Here is a 19,097-nt window from a genome sequence, read left to right as displayed (position 1 = left end):
AAATAACCACCCATTCAGTTACGTACCCCTGGAGGCACAGAAGGACACAAAGAAGAAATAATACAAAGAAAACAAGAAAAACTGTATATTGGGCTTACACAGTATATGCACAATACAAGTATTGCATGCATTTACTATGGTTTGTGAAAAATAATGCAATTTGGGGAATAACCCTTTAGTGTTTCATATCCTTGGACACACTTTAAAGAGTCTGCAGGTCTTCGTACTGAGATTCTTACTGGTATTGATGCCAATCCTTTCTTCTTTGTTATTCCTCCTTATTCCCCGCATGGCTTGTTTTTTTTTTCTTAATGAGACCTCAACAGTCTACTGGTTGCATTGTGGTTAGACCCTTCATCAGAGGTGACTAGTTGCAGTGATTTCTCCCATAGAGTGCACAGCAGAGAGAGGGCAATGCTTGCTCATCATTCCCTTTTTAGCTTGCATAGACAAGCTACAGCAACATGGAGGACATTATACAGCAGGTCTGAGTTGTCTTTATCTGAATCAGGCTCTGATGTCTGATAAAACACTTGTTACAGAGCTCTGCATGAAGTTTTTCTGTCCATATCTGTCTGTTCTCTTCCCTTCTTCTCACACCTTTTCCTACTCATCTCTCCATAGAGGATAATAGGCTGTATCACATAATACCTATAGTCATCTCCTCTGAGCAAGACGGACTTGAGCTGATTTTGTACAGTGAATGGTAAGTTTTGGAGCCGAAGAACTATCTGATAACAAGAGAAGAAAGCTGATTTATTTGATAAGTTACGTTACTAAGTTTCTTATAATCATCTGTTCTATTTCTTTATGCAATTTTTATTGAAAATATAGGTTTCTCCTTCGCCTCATTAGGGGACACAGACCATGGGTGCTATGCTGCTGCCACCAAGAGGCTGACACTAAGTTAACACAAAAAAGTTCGTTCCTCCTCTGCAGTATACACCCTCGTGCTGGCTCCAGGAGAACCAGTTCTTGCTTAGTGTCCATAGGAGGCACACGGGTCTGCTACACAGACGAAAAGCTATTTTATTTTTAACCAATTTTTTCATTTTACAAGTGGAATGAAGGGGTGACGGATCCTTTCAAGGTTCTGATCTTCCCGAACCATCAACAGGTGAGCACGAGGAGTGTCGCCTCTCCGTATCCTCTCCTGCAATGTGGGATGCCATGCATGGGCTGATTTTTTGGGGGTGATGGGTCCCTTTAAGGGCACCGATCTCCCCGCACCCTTAACGGATGAGCACATGGAGTGTAGCCTCCATGTATCCTCTTCCGCAGCCAGGCCTAATGTCAGACATTCAGCCCTGTCCCATCCTAGGGGATTTAACCCCTTGGATGTACAGTGGTCCCTTTTTGGCATCCGAGCAGCCCCCACTGCACCACTACTGTTAAAGCAAATGGTACAAGGAGGCGGATAGTCCCTTCCCACCTCCCTATTAAAGGGACGGTGGATTGAGGGTTACCCCTTTATCCCTGCACCGTCCAGGACCAGCAGCAGAGGATCTGCTAATATCGCTGGCTTACCTGTCAGCCGGCAGCTTCTCCGGGTAAGTGCCGGGGCTGGAGGGCTCTATACAGGCAGTCTGGCGCGGTGCTGGATAAGGGCCCTTCCTGACAGCGGGGGTGCGCATACGGCCCTTTCCTGCATCGGTGCCACAAATTTAGTCCCCGGCTCTGGCCCTTTACTAGGCCACAACCTCAATCCCGCCCACGCGATGATGCGCTGCAGAGGCTCCGACCACCTTTCTTGGCGCTTCTTGCACAGAATGAGAAGCGCCTCTGATATTCTCGGTGGCCATCTTCCTCCCCCATGACCGCCTCAGGACACAGACTGCCATCAGGATCTTGGCAGCAGGTGTTCACAGCGCAGGGGCTGCGCAGCTGGAAAGCCATGCAGGTGGAGTGGGGGACACAGATGTGGGTAAGGGAGCGCTGCTATATACATCCTCCTCTTTGCTATAACCCTTTTCAGGAGTAACCCTTTTCAGCAGTCCCTATTATCATAGGGCCACATAGAAGGGTACATCATGTCCCAGCCTAAAGCATCTAACAGGACTATGGCAATCTTTTTTACTTCATGCTCCTGCCAGTCTGCATTTCTGCATTTCCTAAGGCTGAGTTTGCCGCTCTGCAATGCCTGTGACCCCAAATGCGCTCAGGAGCCCTCCGCCGCCACCGAGCCCAGTGTACCTAGCCCCCTTAGTCTGCTTCGTCAATGTCTCAATCCATGGCTTCTCTGGCCAAAGAGATTGAATCCCTCCATGATCCTTTGGGGGATCGGAGTGTTCACAGAACTGTTGTAGACGGATCCTCCCCAAGGCGGGAGCAGTCGGTTAGCAGGGGCCGAAAGCACTCTAGAAGCCTACAGGCACCTAGAAAAGGATCCGTAGCACGTCTCCTGAGCAGGCATGTGCATTGTCGCCTGAGAGCTCTATTTCTCACTCTCCCTCTCCAGCGGGCAGTAGCGAACGCAAATCTGAGTATGAATCTGATGGTTCCTTAAATCCGGATTCGCCAGATTTTCAGAAAACAGTGGATTCGCTGATTGAGGCTGTCAACCAGACGTTAAATGTTGAGGAAGATTCCGGATCAAACCATGTCCTTTAAGAGGACTAAATGCTCTCATAAGGCATCTGCTATTCACCCTGAGATCGGACTATAGTTAATCGGCACAGGGAATGACCAGATAATCGCTTCACAGGACTCTCATCAGAGAGTGGAAAGCAGACTCTGCATCAAAGAAGTCTCTCACTTCCCTTCCTTATCAGAGTGGCCGCTTATTTGGAGAGAAGCTGGATCAGCTTATTTCCGATGCTATGGGAGGAAAGAGCAAATTTCTTCCCCAAAAGAGACTTATACGTCCCTTTCAGAGACAACAACAAATCAGTTTCCGTTCCTTTCCCTCCAATCCAGGCTGGTCAACTACCACTACTTCCGGCTCAGGGCGTTCTCCACGCAGAAATGGAGGAGTTCAGGTCTTGTACAGATGTAACCAGCATTGGAAATCTCGACCCAAACAGTCAAGATCTAAAAGACCTAGGTCTTAGATTTTCCTCTCCGCTGACTACTGGTGCTATCCGGTTGACACCAGCAGGGTAGGCGGCCGCCTACTTCTGTTTCATCAGGTCTGGCTTTCCGTCACCTCCGACGAGTGGGTCAGAGACCTGGTGTTGTCTGGATACAAGATCGATTTTGCTACGCGTCATCCATCTTGTTTCTTTCCCTCCCATTCTCCTTCCTCAGGGGCAAGGGCAAAGGCTCTGTAGACGCATTGCATCTCAATGGCATCATTGTCCCTGTCCCAGAAAGCAAAAGGTTTCTATTTGAACCTTTTCGAAGTCCCAAAGAGGGACGGAAAGGTAAGACCCATACTAGACCTCCAACTTGTAAACAAGTTTGTCAAGGTCCGTCATTTCCACAAGGAATCTCTGCGCTCAGTTATCACTTCTCTGGAAGAACGGGAATTTTTGGCCTCAATCGACATCCGAGATGCTTACTTGCATTTTCCGATTTTTCCCCCTCACCAGAGATTTCTGCGCTTTGCCATTCGCGACCAGCATTTCCAATTCACGGCCCTGCCCTTCGGCCTCACTATGGCTCACCGAGTGTTCACAAAGGTCATAGCGGCTGTCATGTCCATCTTGCACTCTCGGGACGTGATCGTTCTGCCCTATCTGGATGACCTGTTGATCAAAGGTCCGTCTTTCCACAACTGCGCAGAGTCCGTCCGCATCACTTGCGATACCCTTTCTCGCCTGGACTGGCTGATAAAATTAAACAAATCCTCTCCTGTCCCAGCCCAGCAGATATCCTTTCTAGGGATGACCCTGGACTCATCTCGGAGGTTGGTAATTCTTCCTCCAGACAAAGTCCTAGCCCTTCAACAAGGAGCTTGTGCACTTCGTCAATCTTCCCCTCATTCCATCTGGTTTGCCATTGTGAAGGAACAAATTATGAAAGGTTCCCCATTTTGTGCTAGATTCTCCATTTTGTGTTTTTGACTCCATTTTCTTGTTACTTAAAGATAAATTCTGTTATTTAATTAGGTAAAAGGTTACAGCTGCCATGAAGTAATTTTATCTTGTTGTTCACAAGCCTGGTATGCAACTAGGCTATGGTTCATAATTGGTATAAAGACCTTGAGTCTTCTGACTCAAGACAGATAATAGATTCGGGGGTGTATCACTATACAAGACTGAGGCATCTGTTAGAAAAACACATACTATGCCAAAAAGACATGACCATATCTGTAGTTTCCATTTTTCCTGTATTCTTATAGGTTAAGTTTTTCCTGCATTCTTATAGGTTAAGAACTGTGAGCGTGTTCTTATGCTGATTGGTTGAAGTATAATTTCTATGACTATCAAAACTCATACACAATAAAACGGGGGCCAGAGATCAGCTCGATCCCCCATACAGAGACACATGTCTCCGTCTGGTCATTTTCAGTTGCCAGCAACGCCCTGTAGATTAATTTGGAAATCACTGAGTTAACCGTGAAGGATCAATTTAGATCCTCCCTCAACACCATGAGGGTACTGGGAAAGATGGTGGCTGCAATGGAAGCGGTCTCTTTTACGCAATGCACCTTCGTCCCCTGCAGCATGCTCTCCTGACGGCATGGGACAGGAACCCGTTCTCTCTCGACCGCAGGTGCCAGTTATCCCTGGAGGTCAAACAGACTGTGAGATGGTGGATGTTAAACTCTTCCCTCAATCAGGGGAAGTCTTTTCTCCCTGTTCAATGGCTTGTGGTGACTATCGATGCCAGTCTTTCAGGCTGGGGAGCAGTCTTTCGTCACCACACTGCTCAGAGCCGCTGGTCAATTCGAGAATCGAAGCTACCGATCAACGCTCTGGAGATCCGTGCTATTCGGCTGGTCCTGCATCCATTTCATCATCTTTTAGCAGGTCACCCCATCCGTATTCAATCGGACAACGCCACGGCAGTGGCATACATCAATCATCAAGGGGGTACCCGCAGCAGGGCGGCCATGTCCGAGGTAGCTCACATCATAAGATGGGCAGAGAACAACCACTCGATAATCTCGTGGAAAACTGGATGGCGAACTTCCTCAGCTGTCAGGGGCTCGCCTCGGGAGAGTGGGAGCTTCATCCGGAAGTCTTCAACCAGATCTGCCTTTGCTGTGGGATCCCAGATGTGGATCTGATGGCGTCCAGACTGAATGCCAAAGTTCCCCAGTTTATTGCGTGGTCTTGAGATCCAAGAGCAATCGAAGTGGGTGCTCTGGTTCTTTCGTGGCGTCAATTCTGTCTTCCGTACATTTTTTCCCGCTACCGTTACTCCCGAGAGTAATTAGGAAGATCAAGAAGGAAGGAGTCCCTGTGATCCTGGTCGCTCCCGACTGGCCACACCGCGCGTGGTTCGTAAAGTTGCTACACCTTGTCGCTGACATTCCCTGGCGGCTACCGGATCTGCTTTCCCAGGGCCCGATTTACCACCAGAACTCAGGGGTGCTGTGTTTAACGGCCGTTGAATCCTGGGTTTTGACCCAGGCTGGGTTTTCTCAACAGGTCACTTCCACTGTGGTTAGTGCCCGTAAACCCACATCGGTACGCATGTATCACTGTACCTGGAAGACATTTTTTTTTGGTGCAAGGATCGTGGTCTTTCCCCACCCGTCTTCAGTTCCCACCATTTTAGAGTTCCTACAGGCCGGTCTAGACTCCTGTCTAGCACTCAGCTCTCTCAAAGGCCAAATCTCTGCTCTATCGGTTTTATTTCCAAGACGGATCACGTCAAAACTTCAGGTTAAGACCTTTCTACAAGGGGTGTCACATGTGGGACCGCCCTGTCGTATGCCCTTAGAGCCTTGGGACCTCAACTTGGTACTGAGTGCCCTACAGGAACCCCCTTTGAACGGCTTCAGGACATTTAGTTGGTTTTTCTGTCCTGTAAGGTTGCCTTCCTTGTTGCGATCACATCAATCAGATGAGTTTCGGAACTAGCTGTCATGTCCTGTTGGGCGCCTTTCTTTAATTTCCATCAGGACAAGGTTGTCTTCAAGCCGTCCTCGTCCTTTTTGCCAAAGGTCATCTCGTCCTTTCATCTTAATGAGGACATTGTTCTCCCTTCTGTTTGTCTGGCTCCTATTCACAGGGTAGAAAGAGCTCTCCACTCTCTGGACTTAGTCAGAGCTCTGAGAAGGTATGTCTTGAGGAAGGCATCCTTCAGAAGGACGGATACTCTGTTCGTTCTCCTGGAAGGTCAGAGGCAGGGTCTTGCTGCTTCAAAGGCCACAATAGCCTGGTGGATTCGTTCCACCATCCAGGAGTCATACCGAGTCAGAAGTCAGCCCATCCCAGCGGGGATCAGAGCACACTCCACTCGGGCGGTTGGGGCTTCTGGGGCCATTCGGCATCAGGCGACAGCGGAGCAGGGTCTGTAAAACTGCGACTTGGTCCAGTTTACATACCTTTGCAAAGCACTTTAATATTCACTCTCAGACTTCAGCAGATGCGAGTCTGGGCAGAAGAATTCTGCAGGCATCGGTGGCGCAAATCTAGGCAGTTGTTACATAAAGCCTAATCCTCTGGGGTGTTTTCCCACCCAGGGACTGCTTTTGGACGTCCCATGGTCTTTGTCCCCCAATGAGGCAAAGGAGAAACAGGAATTTTTGTGTGCTCATCGTAAAATCCTTTTCTCCGAGCCACTCATTGGGGGACACAGCACCCACCCTGTTAGCCTAATGGCTTTTGCCTGTTCTTTAAGTTGTCATGTTGTACTCTTCTATGTTGTTAATGTTTTTTCCTACTGCTTTTGCAAAAAACTGGTTCTCCTGGAGCCAGCATGAGGGTGCATACTTTTTTGTGTTAACTTAGTGTCAGCCTCCTGGTGGCAGCAGCATAACACCCATGGTCTGTGTCCCTCAATAAGTGGCTTGGAGAAAAGGATTTTACGGTGAGTACACAAAAATACCTGTTTTTTTTTTACTTGTTTGTGTGGGGAATCATAGACTGTTGAATTATGATTACTTGCCAAAGTTTCTGCTCATAGCACTACAATTGCTGCAGGACCTGTAGTCATTGCAAATAAGTTCAATGTGTAAGTAAGATGTCACTCCATTGTTGCATATTGCCTATATATTACTTACAGCACAATTATTTTATTTCTCATACTCTTACATCCCCTCATGTAATAAGATTTGTAAAATATGACTTAATAGTATACAGTACTCTTTAATTAGTTAAAGAGCTAAGGCGTAGTTATAAAGCAGCTAGGTTCATTGAGCACCAGAAATGTCCCCATAGGTCACCTATAGGTGACAAACTTCAAAAAACTGACCGTCACATCCAAACATAGACTAAGTGTGAACAGGTGCTGAATCTAGAGTCACCAACTCATATACTCTCAAACAAAAAGGCAGCACACTGTAGCGCCATAGCATGCAAATATGAAAATTTAATTGCATTACTGCATTAGAAATATGAACAATTTGAAAAATATGAAAAATGAGATATGGAAAAATTGAGAAAGTTTAGAGCATAAATTGGCCAATTCATGTGTACCTGGAAGCCACGATAAGGCATTTCTCATTTCTAGGGCCTAAACAATGCCTTTCCTCTCTTGAGAATAAAGTCTTTATCTGAATGGGAACCTAATGTGTGTCCTCTCTTAAGGTACCGTTACACTAAGCAACTTACCAGCGATCGCGACCAGCGACGTGATCGCTGGTAAGTTGCTGTGTGGTCGCTGGGGAGCTGTCACACAGACAGCTCTCTCCAGCGACCAAGCGACTTCGGCATCGCTGAAACTGTCTTCAGCGATGCCGAAGTCCCCATGTAAAAAAAAAAAAAAACACTACATACGCACCTTCTGTCGTCCTTCATGTCCCTCGGCGCTTGCCGCACTGACTGTGTCTCAGCGCCGGCCGGCCGTAACAGCGGTGCCCAGCGGTGAACCGCTGTTACTGCAGGTTCACCGCTGGGCTCTGCTTTACGGCCGGACGGCGCTGAGACAGTCAGTACGGCAAGCTCCAGGGGACGTGACGGACAACAGACGGTGAGTATGTAGTGTTTTTTTTGGTATCCATGGTAAATATCGGGTTACTAAGCGCGGCCCTGCGCTTAGTAACCCGATGTTTACCATGGATACCAGTGAAGACATCGCTGGATCGGCGTCACACACGGCGATCCAGCGGTGTCAGCGGGAGAGTTGCGACGAAAGAAAGTTCGTCCACTCTCCCTGCAACCAGCGATATCCCAGCAGGATCCAGATCGCTGCTGCGTGCCAAACATAGCGATATCGCTATGCAGGACGCTGCAACGTCACGGATCGCTGGCGATATCGCCTAGTGTGACGGTACCTTTAGACTAAAATATCTCTCCCTCTGTGGAGGGGTAGTGGCTCTGCTGGAATTAAAAACACCTGTGGCTAGAAGGCGGAGTGCTCAGTCAGAAGGCTAATGAATACAAACTTCAAAAAACTGACCGTCACATCCAAACATAGACTAAGTGTAAACAGGTGCTGAACCTAGAGTCACCAACTCATATACTTTCAAACAAAAAGGCAGCACACTGTAGCACCATAGCATGCAAATATGAAAATTGAATTACATTACTGCTTTAGAAATATGAAAAATGAAATATGAAAAATTGAGAAAGTTTAGCGCATAAATTAGCCAATTCATGTGTACCTGGAAGCCACGATAAGACATGTCTTGTTTCCTATAGGTGACAGACCGGATTAAAGAAATTATTAACACAGATTTGAACAGAACCAAACTGATCATATATTGTGGATTTGCTCATTTGTAGCGTACAAAAGTTACTTTTGTGGAAAAGTCAGAAATATAACAAAAAAAGTACAAAGCAAAAAAGTCTATCTGAATTCACAGTCTTCCAACCTCAGTGTTTTAGAGGTTTTCCTGAAATATTATGTTATATTTTATATCTAATTTTGGTTTACTGTTTGTTATGGAAGTTTGACTTTGTGTATATTAATCGAGGAACTTGTATCATTTTTCTTTGAATTAATGAAAAGATGTTAATTTAAAGATTACTATTATTATTCTTTGCTTATATAGCGCTATCATATTCCGCAGCGCTTTACAGACATTATCAACACTGCCCCCAATGGGGCTCACAATCTAAATTCCCTATCAGTATGTCTTTGGAATGTGGGAGGAAACCAGAATACCTGGAGGAAACCCACACAAACACGGGGAGAACATACAAACTCCTTGCAGATCCCATTTCGACAATAACAAGGGGTTTAGGACTGTAAATGCTGAGAAGGGCTGTATTTAGCTTTTGAGGCGTGTAATAGAAATTTGAAATATACATTGGAAGATGACTATTCTAGATCAACCCAAAATTTACGGTACTTTCATTATTCCAATGCAAGTTAATTAAGCACTATAAAATGTTAAAATGCTTCCTTATGGTAGAATAAGAAATCTAGTAACTCAGTTCATCTTTTCCATTTAGGTTTTGAGAGAGTGTGTAATTGAATCCTAGCACAAGAATTTTTTCCAATACAAAGAAACATTCAGATGGTTGATTTGGTGGTGGGAAAACAATATCTGCGGTATGGATATAGGAATAGTTTTGAATACATATAGTATTTTAGGAAAGGTATCAATTTTGAATATATTTTTAATAAATTTTCTCAAACCAGGAAAGGGAATTCCCAATAACTCAGATCCGTTGTTATAGATTTTAGCATATGGGCAATATTGGGACTATAGAATATTTAAGGACTTGTGGGATTATTTTTACCTCAGTAGTTTTATTGACTGAGATTGCCATTTAAAGAGAAAAGAGGACTTTAAGTGATGCACTTCTTCATAGGTCAGCAAGACATTCAACATCTTGGTGGAATTCAATTGAAATTGCTGACCTTTTCAAAACTAGATAACTCAGCCAAATTGACAGGTAAGTCTATCCTTGGAGCAGTGATATAAAGAAGCAAATTGTCCACAAATGTAGAACATGTAGAGCTCAATGTTAGAAGTGTAAATCCCTTGAATGTATTAGTTTGGTCTCAGTGGTAGCTAAAAAGTCTGTATAACTAATACATAAAGGGGGCAGCCCTGTTGTGTTCAGTTCTTAAAATAAAATTACCCCAACAGTTGATCCTGACCATTGGGCTGGTGTAAAGGGCCAACACCTGGGACAATAGACATGGGCCGTTAGCCACTGCACTGAGAACTGCACACAGGAAACCCAGTTCACTCTGTAAAAAAACTTGTTCAGCATTGGTGGATAATAACCAGAGTGGGGGTCACTCACGCATGACCCTTTGTGATGAAACAGAGTGTTTTGACTCAGGCCTCCCATCCCAGTACAAATGCAACCTAGATTTTTATGGATCCTGGAGGGAAATAAGGGTTGAAAGGGTAAGACTAAAGAAATGTTAAACCATATACAAATATTTAAGGATAAATGTCAGAAGTAAATTTCAGGATGGAAATGGGATTGTAGAGAAATATGCTTAACCCCTTCATGACCCAGCCTATTTTGACCTTAATGACCTGGCCGTTTTTTGCAATTCTGACCAGTGTCCCTTTATGAGGTAATAACTCAGGAACGCTTCAACGGATCCTAGCGATTCTGAGAATGTTTTTTCGTGACATATTGGGCTTCATGTTAGTGGTAAATTTAGGTCGATAATTTCTGAGTTTATTTGTGAAAAAAAAACGGAAATTTTGAATTTTTATTCTGTTAAACCAGAGAGTTATGTGACACAAAATAGTTAATAAATAACATTTCCCACATGTCTACTTTCCATCAGCACAATTTTGGAAACACATTTTTTTTTTTGCTAGGAAGTTATAAGGGTTAAAATTTGACCAATGATTTCTCATTTTTACAACAAAATTTACAAAACCATTTTTTTTAGGGACCACCTCACATTTGAAGTCAGTTTGAGGGTTCTATATGGCTGAAAATACCCAAAAGTGACACCATTCTAAAAACTGCACCCCTCAAGGTGCTCAAAACCACATTCAAGAAGTTTATTAACCCTTCAGGTGTTTCACAGCAGCAGAAGCAACATGGAAGAAAAAATTAACATTTAACTTTTTAGTCACAAAAATGATCTTTTAGCAACAATTTTTTTATTTTCCCAAGGGTAAAAAGAGAAACTCGACCACGAACGTTGTTGTCCAATTTGTCCTGAGTACGCTGATACCTCATATGTGGGGGTAAACCACTGTTTGTGCACACGGCAGGGCTCGGAAGGGAAGGAGCGCCATTTGACTTTTTGAATGAAAAATTTGCTCCAATCTTTAGCAGACACCATGTCGCGTTTGGAGAGCCCCCGTGTGCCTAAACATTGGAGCTCCCCCACAAGTGACCCCATTTTGGAAACTAGACCCCCCAAGGAACTTATCTAGAAGCATAATGAGCACTTTAAACCCCCAGGTACTTCACAAATTGATCCGTAAAAATGAAAAAGTACTTTTTTTTCGCAAAAAAATTATTTTAGCCTCAATTTTTTCATTTTCACATGGGCAACAGGATAAAATGGATCCTAAACTTTGTTGGGCAATTTATCCTGAGTACACCGATACCTCATATGTGGGGGTAAACCACTGTTTGGGCACATGGTAAAGCTCGGAAGGGAAGGCGCGCCATTTGACTTTTTGAATGGAAAATTAGCTCCAATCGTTAGCGGACACCATGTCGCGTTTGGAGAGCCCCTGTGTGCCTAAACATTGGAGCTCCCCTACAAGTGACCCCATTTTGGAAACTAGACCTCCCAAGGAACTAATCTAGATGTGTGGTGACCACTTTGAACCCCCAAGTGCTTCACAGAAGTTTATAACGCAGAGCCATGAAAATAAAAAATAATTTTTCTTTTCTCAAAAATGATTTTTTACCCCAGAATTTTTTATTTTCCCAAGGGTAACAGGAGAAATTGGACCCCAAAAGTTGTTGTCCAGTTTCTCCTGAGTACGCTGATACCCCATATGTGGGGGAAAACCACTGTTTGGGCACATGCCGGGGCTCGGAAGGGAAGTAGTGACGTTTTGGAATGCAGACTTTGATGGAATGGTCTGCGGGCATCATGTTACGTTTGCAGAGCCCCTGATGTGCCTAAACAGTAGAAACCCCCCACAAGTGACCCCATTTTGGAAACTAGACCCCCCAAGGAACTTATCTAGATGTGTGGTGAGAACTTAGAACCCCCAAGTGCTTCATAGAAGTTTACAACGCAGAGCCGTGAAAATAAAAAATAATTTTTCATTCCTCAAAAATTATGTTTTAGCAAGCAATTTTTTATTTTCGCAAGAGTAACAGGAGAAATTGGACCCCAATAGTTGTTGTCCAGTTTGTCCTGAGTACGCTGATACCCCATATGTGGGGGTAAACCACTGTTTGGGCACACATCGGGGCTCGGAAGGGAAGCAGTGACGTTTTGAAATGCAGATTTTGATGGAATGGTCTGCGGGTGTCACGTTGCATTTGCAGAGCCCCTGATGTGCCTAAACAGTAGAAACCCCCCACAAGTGACCCCATTTTGGAAACTGGACCCCCCAAGGAACTTATCTAGATACCGTATGTGATGAGCACTTTGAACCCCCAAGTGCTTCACAGAAGTTTACAACGCAGAGCCGTGAAAACGTGAAAATAAAAAATCATTTTTCTTTCTTCAAAAAATGATGTTTTAGCAAGCTATTTTTTATTTTCACAAGGGTAACAGGAGAAATTGGACCCCAATAGTTGTTGCCCAGTTTGTCCTGAGTACAATGATACCCCACATGTGGGGGTAAACCACTGTTTGGGCACAAGTCGGGGCTCGGAAGGGAGGTAGTGACGTTTTGAAATGCAGACTTTGATGGAGTGGTCTGCGGCGTCACATTCCATTTGCAGAGCCCCTGATGTGCCTAAACAGTAGAAACCCCCAACAAGTGACCCCATTTTGGAAACGAGACCCCCTACGGAACTTATCTAGATGTGTGGTGAGCACTTTGAACCCCCAAGTGCTTCACAGAAGTTTATAACGCAGAGCCGTGAAAATAAAAAATAATTTTTCATTCCTCTAAAATTATGTTTTAGCAAGCAATTTTTTATTTTCGCAAGGGTAACAGGAGAAATTGGACCCCAATAATTGTTGCCCAGTTTGTCCTGAGTATGCTGGTACCCCATATGTGGGGGTAAACCACTGTTTGGGCGCACGTCAGGGCTCGGAAGGGAGGGAGCACCATTTGACTTTTTGAACGCAAGATTGGCTGGAATCAATGGTGGCGCCATGTTGCGTTTGGAGACCCTGATGTGCCTAAACAGTGGAAACCCCTCAATTCTAACTCCAACACTAACCCCAACACACCCCTAACCCTAATCCCAACTCTAGCCATAACCCTAACCCCAACACACCCCTAACCATAACCCTAACCACAAGCCTATTCTTAACCCTATTTCCAACCCTAGCCCTAATTCCAACCCTAAGGCTATGTGCCCACGTTGCGGATTCGTGTGAGATTTTTCCGCACCATTTTTGAAAAATCCGCAGGTAAAAGGCACTGCGTTTTACCTGCGGATTTAACGCGGATTTCCAGTGTTTTTTATGCGGATTTCACCTGCGGATTCCTATTAAGGAACAGGTGTAAAACGCTGCGAAATCCGCACAAAGAATTGACATGCTGCGGAAAATACAACGCAGCATTTCCGCGCGGTATTTTCCACACCATGGGTACAGCGGATTTGGTTTTCCATAGGTTTACATGGTACTGTAAACCTGATGGAACAGTGCTACGAATCCGCAGCGGCCAATCCGCTGCGGATCCGCAGCCAAATCCGCACCGTGTGCACATAGCCTAATTCTAACGCTAACCCTACCCCTAACCCTAGTTCTAACCCTAGTGGAAAAAAAAAATATTTTCTTTATTTTATTATTGTCCCTACCTATGGGGGTGATAAAGGGGGGGGCTTCATTTACTATTTTTTTTATTTTGATCACTGTGATAAGTTTTACCACAGTGATCAAAATGTACATGGAACGAATGTGCCGGCCGGCAGATTCGGCGGGGGCACTGCGCATGCGCCCGCCATTTTGGAAGATGGCGGCGCCCAGGGAGAAGACGGACGGACTCCGGGAGGATCGGTAAGTATGAGGGGGTGGTGGGGGGGTGGATCGGAGCACAGGGGGGGTGGATCGGAGCACGGGGGAGCGGACAGGAGGACGGAGGGGAGTACGGGACAGAACGGAGGACTGGGGAGGAGATCGGTGGCGGTGGGGGGGGTCAGATCTGGATTTCCAGCCATGGCCGATGATATTGCAGCATCGGCCATGGCTGGATTGCAATATTTCACCATTTTCATAGGTGAAATATTGCAAATTGCTCTGATTGGCGGTTGCACTTTCAACAGCCAATCAGAGTGATCATAGCCACGAGGGGGTGAAGCCACCCCCCCTGGGCTGAAGTACCACTCCCCCTGTCCCTGCAGATCGGGTGAAATTGGAGTTAACCCTTTCACCCGATCTGCAGGGACGCGATCATTCCATGACGCCACATAGGCGTCATGGGTCGGATTGGCACCGACTTTCATGACGCCTAGGTGGCGTCATGGGTCGGGAAGGGGTTAAAGGAGTTGTCCACTACTTGAACAACCTTCTCAATTTCTACATTTCCCCCATGTAAAGTAGTAACAGCTATACTTACCTCCAGTGCAGCCTCAGGTGACAGGCACAAACATTGCTGGAAAAGCACTGGAGGGGAGTATATATTATTGCAATTACATATGTTTTGTTATACACGATTATTTTTTGTGAATTTGAACACCACAAAAAAAACACAAAAAATATGAAAATCACACCCGATACCAGATAAAAAGGGGAGAAGTTGACTCAGTCTTTGCATTGTGTGTGCCACACTAAGCATGGAGAACAGAAAGAGAAGAAAACTGTTTGAGGACTTTAGAACCAAAATTGTTTAATAATATCAACAGTCTCAAGGTTACAAGTCCATCTCCAGAGATCTTGATGTTCCTTTGTCCACAGAGGGGGAAAAAAAAAATAAATCAATAAGTTTATAACCCACTAGATGGTGGCCCGATTCTAACGTATCGGGTATTCTAGAATATGTAGGTAGTATATAGCACAAGCTACGTACTATATAACAGCTACGTAGTATATAGCAGAGCTACGTAGTATATAACAGCCACGTAGTATATAACATAGCCACGTAGTGTATTGCACAGGCACGTAGTATATTGGTCAGCGATGTAGTATATAGCAGAGCCACGTAGTATATAACATAGCCACGTAGTATATTGTAGAGGCACATAGTATATTGCACAGCCACGTAGTATATAACAGAGCCACGTAGTATATTGCACAGTTGACGTAGTATATAACAGAACTGACACAGCCACATAGTATATTGCACAGCTACGTAGTATATAACACAGAGCACGTAATATATTGCACAGCCACATAGTATATTGGACAGTCACGTTGTATATTGCCCAGCTACATAGTATATAGCAGAGATGTAGTATATAGCAATGTGGGCACTATATGCCTGGTTAAAAAAGCCTTAAAATAAAAAATAAACATACACTCACCTTCCGAAGGCCCCTTGAAGTCCTGGCGCCTGTGTGCAGTGCACGCGGCAGCTTCCGGTCCCAGGGTTGGTATGAGTGCAGGACCTTTGATGACGTCATGGTCACATGCCGTGATGTCATGGCAGGTCCTTCTCGCATAGCATGCTTGGCACCGGAACCTGCCGCTTGCACTGCCGAGGACAGCGCGCGACGTCGTATGGTGAGAATAACCTTTTTTTATTATTATTTGTAACATTAGATCTTTTTACTATTGATGCTGCATAGGCAGTGCGTTACACCGCGGCATAACGCGGTCCGTTAACACTGCCATTAACCCTGTGTGAGGGCTGACTGGAGGGGATTATGGAGCGGGCACTGACTGCGGGGAGGAAGGAGCAGCCATTTTGCCGCCGGACTGTGCCCGTCGCTGATTGGTCGTGGCTGTTTTGCCGCGACCAATCAGCGACTTGGGATTTCCATTACAGACAGAAAGACTTAAGTGACCCTTAGACAATTATATAGTAGATGGCACTGTAGCTAATCTACCTGGAAATGGACAGCAGACAAAATAGATGAAAGTTGGAACGCAGTATAGTCCGGATGGTGGATAGGCAGCTCCATTCAAGTTTAAAAGAAATTCATGCTGTCCCTACAGGACAGCATGAATTTATTTTAAACTTGAATGGAGCTCATTAGTGTCAGCGCGAACTATCCATCTACATTTGAATGAAATGAAATGCTATGGCAGGAGATCCAGGAGGACCCCACTGCTGACATAAAAAAACTAGACTGCAGTTTGCCAAAATGTATACGAGTAAGCCAAAATTCTTCTAATATAGTGTTTTGTAGACAGATTAGCAGATGAGACAAAGATAGGGATTTTGGTAAAACACATCTTTTTACTGTTTACCGAAAACGGAATGAGGCCTACAAAGAAAAGAACAAAGTACCTACAGTCCAAGATGGTAGAAGTTCAAAGATGTTTGGGGGTTATTTTACTGCCTCTGGCACTAGGTGACTTGACTGTGTTCCATGCATTATGAAATCCAAAGATTACCAAAAAGAGTTGGCCTATTTTTGGGGTTTTGTGTGAAATTATGTCCAATTAGCCTTTTTTCCCTCAGTTTTTTTGTGCTGTTATATTACACACCATGGAAATAAACATCTAAATAACAAAACATGTGTAATTGCAATAATTTTCTTTGAGAAATACTTAATTTTCTGGAACAATTTCAAGGGTGCCAACACTTTCGTCCATGACTGTATAGTAATTGAGATGGGGTTGTCTGAGTAGTGGACAACCCCTTTAAAAGCTTTAAATACAAAGATAGTTGTCCTTAAAGATTTTTAAAATGGGGTGTAAGCATCAGGCTTTATGCTTTTGCCTATTTACAACAGCTTGATGGTAGCCCCTGCACGTATCCCTGCCCCTCTCCCCTGCAGGGACACCAGCGTGTGTACTTACCAGGCCATGCTCCCTCAACGTTTGTCTACACCCAGGTCCTGCGTGGGGCACGCAGGTCTCCTGTGAGTAGGTTTAGGGCGCTCACGCTACCTGACTCTTAAAGGGTCAGCATGCGCTACTAACTACATCCCCAGCCAATTGCTGGGAGACGTCTTGTATATAAGGCATCCTCCCCTATTGGGAGGTGCCTTAGCAACTTGGTTCTAGTGTTTCCTGATGTAAGATCCCCGTGCTCCTGATCCCATCCACCCTGTCCGTTTCTGCCCCAGTCCACCCTGCTATTCCCATACCCGAGTCCGCTCTGCCTGTGCCTAGTCTCAATCCAGTCAATTGCAACCTTTACTATTCTGTTTTGAGAGGACGTCTGTCCTGACGGAATATTGATGTGCTGCAGCCAAAGAGCTCCCATTGACTGCATCCTGCACTTGACAGAACAATATCATGTCACTGCTAGTAACAGCGGCATCTACATAGCTGAAATGGCGTCACTGCAGGAGACGAGTATCCATTGGTTTAACTGGGGTTGTCTGGCAGTAGACAATCCCTTGATTGCTGTCTAAATGTCTTTAAAACAGATGAGGTCCTTTGATAGATGATCATTTATCTGCCACAGGTTTGATGGCTTGTAAGAGGAGTGAAATATAACTGCATTGGGGAATGATCTGAAATAACTCTTGAGCTGATAGATCATTTGGGATTATAGTTCAAGAGAGTATAGAATATAAAAAGTAGTGGCTATAATAAATATCCTGGGAATGTAAGGTCCACCATATATCCACTAATTTGAGCTGTTAGCTAAGGTTTAAAGATATGTACAACATTTGGATCCACCAAAGTGCTTAATACCTGTGGAATAAACATTCTGTAGCGTGCCACAGAGACTCCCTTACCTAAAGGATTGAGAGCATGAAAACAAAGTATCACAATATCTAATTGCGTAAATAAGGACACCAGAAAATCTCATGTAGGACTCCTATAGCAAAATCAAATGAATGGTTGAAAGGAAGCCCACTTCTGATTTTTGAGTAAACATCAATGTGAGAAAGGGGTGCAGGAAAAAAGGAAAGAGAAATTAGGAAGGATGTGAAAGGATAAAAATTTGAGAAGGGTATCTAGCATATAATGAAGATTAAATTCCAGTAAATAAGGTACATACCCTTTTCCCTGACATATAGAATACAAACATGCTGCAACGGCATAAGAAATGCGTCACGTTCTTTGGTGTTTTGTAGGAAACCAGGCAGGCAGAGTTCCCACCCTCGGCAAATGACCCAAAACAGCCAATGTCATTAAGAACTGTCTTCAGCATAAAGAAGAGTAAGGAGTCTGAGAAGTGATGATATGGCCCCCACAGAGCCCAGATCTCAACATTGTGTCTCACTGGTATTACATACAGAGGCAGAAGGATTTGGACAAGCCTACATCCACAGAACATCAGTGATTAGTTTTCCAAGAGTGTGTGAGAGTGTACCTAGAAGAATTGATGCTGTTTTGAAGGGAAAGTGTTCGCACCAAGTTTTTTTTAAGATTTAGATTTCTCTTTTGTTTACCCACTTTGCTATTTGTTAATTAATAAAAAAAAACAAAAAACAATAATATTTCTATTTTGTAAAGTAGTCTTAGCTTCAATAATATTTTCCACACTTAACCTAAAACTTTTGAACAGCACTGTACATGCATACTTTTTCCAGGCAGTAGAGTTCCTCAGCTTTAACCAGGAAATGTAAGTAGCAAATAAACAATAACCAATTACTCTTTCTTCTCAAAATACTCTATAACAAATGGGGCGGTGATTACAAAATGTTACCCATTGAGCAAGAGTCATAGAGGCAATAAATATAAGTAAGCCAGGGGCATGTCCTGGCGGCCATGTAGAACAGGCACAGAGCTACTCTCCCATTCAGCATCCTGGTATATTATATTCATCCTTCCCATATCTTACTCCCTAATCGGTTTCTGTTCTGTGGGAAGCGGCTGGAATCAAGGTAACAGTCGTTGGTGAAATTTGGAGCCGGAGATATACTGCAGCAAGAATCAGAAGAAAAGATATTGCAACAGTGAGGCATCCAAGATGGCACCTCCTCACGGCACCTTGGCCAGAGAACGGGTGACCGACA

At 44.5% G+C, this 19,097-nt stretch overlaps 1 long non-coding RNA gene across 1 annotated transcript; it reads left to right on the top strand.

The window, feature by feature from the left end:
* The first annotated feature begins 625 nt into the window (after positions 1-625).
* On the top strand, positions 626-18,874 carry LOC143793881 (uncharacterized). Its single transcript, XR_013220313.1, has 4 exons — positions 626-706; positions 9,453-9,552; positions 9,816-9,899; positions 18,213-18,874. It is a non-coding gene; the product is annotated as an uncharacterized LOC143793881 (long non-coding RNA).
* The last annotated feature ends 223 nt before the right edge of the window (positions 18,875-19,097 follow it).

The sequence above is a fragment of the Ranitomeya variabilis genome, chromosome 1 (genome assembly GCF_051348905.1).
Source record: "Ranitomeya variabilis isolate aRanVar5 chromosome 1, aRanVar5.hap1, whole genome shotgun sequence".
NCBI lineage: Eukaryota > Metazoa > Chordata > Amphibia > Anura > Dendrobatidae > Ranitomeya > Ranitomeya variabilis.
This window is presented reverse-complemented; position numbering and strand designations above follow the sequence as displayed.